Source organism: Myotis davidii, unplaced genomic scaffold (assembly GCF_000327345.1).
Source record: "Myotis davidii unplaced genomic scaffold, ASM32734v1 scaffold736, whole genome shotgun sequence".
NCBI lineage: Eukaryota > Metazoa > Chordata > Mammalia > Chiroptera > Vespertilionidae > Myotis > Myotis davidii.
The window spans coordinates 350,352-356,453 of NW_006287431.1; positions in this window are offsets into that span (position 1 = coordinate 350,352).

Sequence of the window (6,102 nt, forward strand, 5' to 3'; positions counted from 1 at the left end):
GACTGAATGAACTTAGGTCATGGCTGTGTGATCCTGGCCCAGTTACCTAAAATTGCCTCCGTTTCCCTATCCTCCAAAGGCATTATAATAATACCTACCTTGTAGGGTTGTTCCAATCTGGTGCTTTTCAAACTGTGAGTCATAGTGAGTTCTACATATATGCAGTTGGTTACAACAGTATCTGAATGTATCACATGTTAAATATTGGTTTTATGGGTTTGTATATACAGGATTAGGCTGTGAAGTATATTTTGTATTGAAGTTTGAGATTTAAAAAAAAAGCTTAAAAGGGGTATTATCTCTGAAACTTACTCTCAACTAGTTAGGAAAACACTATATGTTATGTATATGTTATGTACTCTAAATATATTTATATACAAACATATATAATTATGTATAAGTATATTATATATACATATATGCACACAGACATAGAGAAGGGTAAAGTAAAAGCAATATGAAAATCTAGGTCTTGCAGCTTTTGTGTAGGTCTGAATTTATTTCCAAATAAAAAACAGAAAACTAAAGAGATTTAAAAAAAAAAAAGGTTGGGAAATACCTTACAAATGCTCTTATTCTTTGTAAAGGGTAAAATCTGTGAATTCTAAACCCATACTGTTTGGTATAGTAACCACTAACTTATATTTAAATTTACTGGTAAATGTTGGTTGTGTTAAAAATGTTGGGAGGAAAACCCACATTTATCTGTGGAAAGAGCTTAGCACAGCACTTCTCAAATGTCACTAATCACCAATAATGTAGCGTTGATGGGCACCCTCGTGCTGAGATCATGTGTCAAAGTTCTCACTGTCTGTGAGACCTTGTTCTTCCCCCCAAAATACCCCCAGTTTACCTGGATCTGTCTTAACCAATCCCGTGGCAGGTAAGCAGTGCCCACCTTGGCACGCAAAAGCCCTTGCTCCTCCCCGATGCATGTGAGGGCAGCACAGGTTTTGTGTCCATTCCTTATGACAGGTGGTCACATGGGATGGGGACACTGGGGATTGTGGTCTTCACTTTCTTTTCTTTAAAAAAATGTATTTATTTTCTAGTGACAGTTGACATATAATATTAGTTTCAGGTATACAGCATAGTGAGTAGACATTCCTATACCTTATGAAATTGATGATCTTCACTTTCTAGAGAAGACTAAATGGGGTTTCCGGAGATTCCTCAGCCAGTAAGTGGCGGAACTAGAGTTTGAACCCCGGTCTTTGGGGCAGCAAAGCCTGTGCTTTTGTGTTTATAAAAAGTCAGGGAGGTGGTGGCAAATATGGCACAGTCTGTGGACCCATAGGACCCTTGGTTTACTCCAGGTCAGCATAAGTAGGGCGGTGAAAGAGGAAGCACACAGGCTGGTGGGGCCTGTGGGGAGAGGGCGAAGGGTGTTCCCGGCCGAGGGGCAGCGCGTGCAAAGGCCAGGAGGCAGCATCACGGGTTTGAGGAACTGAAAGACATGCAGTGGTTGAAGAGGACAGTGGCCCCAGCACAGGGTGGAGAGGAAGACAGGCCAGATCCCGAGTGGGCCTTAAAGGCAGCCATGATGACTTTATCTGAGGGCCAGGGTATCACAGGAGTGATATGAGCGGGGGCGGGGCAGGGGGCACTTCTGTGGAAGGCTCTATCTGGCTGCCATGTGGAATATGGATTGGAGAAGGCGTGACAGGGGTCAGGAGAGCCTGGGAGGGTTACACCAGGCCAGGAAATAACATGGTGAGATGGTAAACAGCCATTGTAAGGGAAAAAGGCAACGTAATAGCCAGCACCCATAGAGCACTCATTCCTATGCCAGGCACTCTGCTCAACTTTTTATTTGTTTTAGTTTTGCATTTTTTAAAAAATTTATCTTTATAGTTGAAAGTATTACAGATGTCCCCTTCCCCCCACAGTTTACCCCTTCTAGCTCGCCCCCCGCCCCCAGGCCTTGTCTGTGTCCATGGGTTATGCATATATGCATATAAGTTCTTGGGTTAATCTCTTCCCATCCACCTACCTCCACCTTCCCTCTGAGACTCGGTAGTCTGTTCCATGTTTCTATGTCTCAGGATCTATTTTGTTCATCAGCTTATTTTGTTCTTTATGAATGAAATTATGTGATTTTTAAAAAACATGTTTTTATTGATTTTAGAGAGGAAGGGAGAGGGATAGAGAGATAGAAACATTAATGATCGGCTGCTTCCTTCATGTTCCCTATTGGAGATCGAGCCCAAAACCCAGCCATATGCCCTGACCCAGAATTGAACTGGTAACCTCTTGGTTCATGGGTCCATGCTCAACCACTGTGCCACACCGGCTGGCATAGTTTTAGTTTTGTATTTTTATTAAGATACAATTCACACACCATACAATTCACCCCTTTAAAATATACAATTCAGTCCAACTGAATTGAGCGTCGACCTATAAACTAGGAGGTCATGGTTCGATTCCCGGTCAGGACACATGCCCAGGTTGCAGCCTCAATCCCCAGTGTGGGACATGCAGGAGGCAGCCGATCATTGATTCTCTTTCATCACTGATGTTTGTTTCTGTCTCTCTCTCCCTCTCCTTTCCTCTCTGAAATCAGTAAAAATATATTATAAAAATGTTTTGTTTAGAGCGAGAGGAAGGGAGAGGGGGAGAGAGAAACACTGATCTGCTGTATCCTGCACATCCCCCACTGGTGATGCAGCCTGAAACCCAGACACGTACCCCAACTAGGAATCAGCCTGCGACTGCTCTCAGTGCATGGGATGCAGCCCAACCAACTAGGTCACAACGGCCAGGACCTAGGAATTCTTTTCTACATATATTCTAAGTACCAGTCCCTTACCTGAGATACAATTTGCAAACTTTTCTCCCACATTGTGGGTTGTCTTTTTGCTTTCTGGCTGGTGTCCTTAGAATCACATAAATATTTAATTTTGATGATGTATCTATTTTTTCTTTTGTTGCTTGTGCTTTTAGTGTTGTAGCTAGGTGTCTAATCCAAAGTCACAAAGATGAATGCCTATGTTTCTTCTAAGTGTTTTACAGTTTTAGCTCTTACATTTAGGTCTTCAATCGTTTTAAGTTAATTTTCATATATGGTATGAGGTAGGAATCCCAACTTCGTTCTTTTATATGTGGGCATCCAGTTGTCCTAGCACCATTTGTTGAAAAGACTATTCTTTCCCCCATTGAATGGTCTTGCCACCTTTGTGAAAAAATCAACTGTCTACATTGAGCTTTTAGTTCTATTTTTTTTAACCTCTAAGCAATAGTGCTTTATTGATGAAACGTTCGTTTCAATGGGTACAAAATGGCTGTGTAAATATTATTTAACCTACAACAAATCTATAATGTAGAGACGATTATTTGTGTCACTTTACAAATGAAGGACCTAAGGCTCAAGGAGGGCAAGTGAATTGCCCAATGTCATTCAGCTAGCTAGTGGTAAGGCTGGAATTCAGGCCGAGGGTTACTTTGAGAACTAAATATGTAAGAGAGTTAATATTTGTAAGACACTTGGCACCTGGCACATAGTGAGTGCTCTATACATATTATTTATCATTATCATCATCATTGCCCAGAGTGTAAATCTCCCACTGTTTGTTTTTGAAATGATGATGACAGATATCAAAAGAAATGGAACAAATTCATTGTTTTTCCTCTTCCTTTATTATTTTAAGAGATTAATCCTCTGATAGGTGATGACCAATGAGGTTTCTTTGTTAGTATTATTATGAACTCACAGATTTCTATATATTCGATGTGTTTCTATTGAGTTCATGGCCCATCATTTAAGCACTGCCTTCCCAGCGGGCAGGGCATGCTCTGGGCTCATCTTGCCCATCCCCAGTCTACCAGCCATTTCTCAAGGAGCTGCAGTTCAGTTTTCAGGAGAATGATATATAGAGGCTGACTCAGGCTGCTATAAGAAAATTGGGTGACTTAAGCAACATACTTGCATTTCTCATAGTTGTGGAGCCTGGGAAGTCCAAGATCAAGGTGCCAACAGATGTGGTTTCTAGTGAGAACCTTCTTCCAGGCTTGCAGATGTCTTTCTTACGTGATGGAGAGAGAGCTGTGGTTTATTTTCCTCTCCCTCTAAAGAGGAAGAGGAAACTAATCCCATGATGGGGCCCACACTTCATGCATCATCTAAACCTACTTACCTCTAAACACCATCACTTTGGGGGTTAGGGCTTCAACATGTGAATTTTGGGGGGACATATCAGTCCATAACAGAGCCCACCATTAATCATTTTATTTTTTTACTAGAGGCCTGGTGCATGAAATTCATGCACAGGTAGGGTCCCTAGGACTGGCCGGCAATCAGGGCTTATTGGGGCCTTCCTTCATTCCACACTTCCTCCTAGTGGTCAGCACATGTCATAGCAAGCAATCAAACTCCTGGTCTCCCCGTCAAACTCCCAAGGTGACAATTTGCATATTAGCCTTTTGTAGTGATATTAGAGGCCTGGTGCACAAAAATTTGTGCACTTGGGCGGGGGGAGGTCCCTCAGCCTGGCCTGTGCCCTCTCTCAGTCTGGGACCCCTCGGAAGATGTCCACCTGTGGGCTTAGGCCTGCTCCCCAGGGGATTGGGCCTAAGCTGGCAATCAGACATTACTCTGGCAGCCCAGGAGCCCCCAGGGGATGTCCACTTGTCAGTGGGAGCAGGCCTAAGCTGCAGTCGGACATCCTTAGCACTGCTGAGGAGGCAGGAGAGGCTCCCGCCACCACCGCTGTGCTGGCAGCCATGAGCCTGGCTTGTGGCTGAGCAGAGCTCCCCCTGTGGGAGCGCACTGACCACCAGGGGGCAGCTCCTGCATTGAGCGTCTGCCCCCTGGTGGTCAGTGTGTGTCATAGTGACCGGTCATTCCCAGGCCTTCTGCTGTTAGGGTTAATTTTTTTTTATTGTTTTATTGCTTAAAGTATTACAAAGAGTATTACATATGTCTCCTTTTTTTCCTCCCTTACTGTTAGGGTTAATTTGCATATTACCCTTTTATTATATAGGATAGAGGCCTGGTGCACGGGTAGGGGCCAGCTGGTTTGCCCTGAAGGGTTTCCTGGATGAGGGTGGGGTCCCGCTGGGATGCCTGGTCAGCCCGGGTGAGGGGCTAAGGGCTGTTTTTAGGCTGGCCATGGCCAGGGGCTGGAAGCAGGTATCTGGGATTTATTTATCTTCTATAATTGAAACTTGGTAGCCTTGAGCGGAGCTCAGGGCCAGCAGGGCAGGCGGGAAGCTTGGCTTCCTCCATTGCCGGGGACAACCCAAGCCTCCTGCTCTCTTCAGCTCTGTGGCTGCAGCCATCTTATTTGGGTTGATTTGCATATCTGCTCCTGATTGGCTGGTGGGTGTGGCTTGTGGATGTAGCAGAGTTATATCAATTTGCATGTTTCTCTTTTATTAGATTAGATAGATATCACCATTTGCAATACACTCAAACACAAAACATCCTTTGTCATTGTTTTAAAAAAGGATAATTATATTGTGAACTTTAAAATGGGTTTGTATGTGGGGAAGGGAGACACGAGTTATCAAAAATTCTTTTGGGAGGAAGCATACCAAGGCAATGTTCAAAATCTTTAATGACCACTAAGGCAGGGCCTGGCCCTGCAGAAACAAGGTCTGGGGGACCAATCCCAGCACTGGGCAACCTTTGGGCAACTCATGTCTTCCTCTGTGCCTCAGTTTCTTCCAGGACTATGGATGCCAGTGTGATGCCAGTCATTAACTCTTCAGTTGCCAGAGGGTGGAGAAGTCGGGGGGGGGGGGGGGCTGTGCAGGTTATATGAACCGGCATGAAGGAATGGCCCCAGTTTTAACAACTACCTCAATATCAACTGTCGGTATGCCAGCAAAAATGTTTGGCGGCCCCTGCCTCAGAACAGGGGACCAGAAGGACGCATTGGAGGGTTCATATGGTCCTCTAGGAGCCCAGGAGTGCCAGCCCGAGAGCCTACTGACCTGCCTCTCTGCCCTTCTTTGCCCACAGGTTATGAGGTGACAGTGCTGGTGCGGGACTCCTCCAGGTTGCCTTCGGAGGGGCCCCAGCCAGCCCACGTGGTAGTGGGCGATGTTCGGCAGGCAGCTGACGTGGACAAGACTGTGGCTGGGCAGGACGCTGTCATCGTG